We start from the raw sequence: 555 nt of genomic DNA on the forward strand, positions 1-555 counted from the left end.
GCCCCTCACCCTGTTTGCCAGGCTGCCTACTCCCGCCAGAGAGGCTGTTGGGTGCTGAGCTCCAGCAGGCTGAGGAGCTGACTCCAGCAAGGCCCCTGCCACAGTTTTAATTTCATTTAATAGTTTTCATCACGGGAGGGTGACATCCCCATACACATGCTCATTTCGTTGGTGTGGGCGGGTTTTGCAATCGCAACAGCGTCTTCGAAAGGCACGCACGTCATCTCCCAAAAGCTGATGGGGCAAGATGTGCCTCCGTAGGGGTGATGCCACCCCTGCATCGCCTGCGCGCTGCCCGCGCCAGCAGGCTGGCCCACGCTGACGCACGCCCGATCCAAGTCCATGTAGGTAAAGCAATAAAGAACCTGAGTGCAGAAACGAGCCCGGAAAGACCTGGAACCCTGCCAGGGAGGGATTGTAGGGAATTTTAAAAGGCCCTTGGAGGAAGCTGGTGGGAATCAGCTGTCACGTTGCTCAGGGGGCCCTGGCAAGCTGTGCTGGGTGCGGAGCAGCGGCAGGGCTGGACCAGGCACCCTGCAGTGACTCATGGCCTCG

The sequence above is a fragment of the Egretta garzetta genome, unplaced genomic scaffold, assembly GCF_000687185.1.
Source record: "Egretta garzetta isolate BGI_Z169 unplaced genomic scaffold, ASM68718v1 scaffold59, whole genome shotgun sequence".
In the NCBI taxonomy this organism is placed as follows: Eukaryota; Metazoa; Chordata; class Aves; order Pelecaniformes; family Ardeidae; genus Egretta; species Egretta garzetta.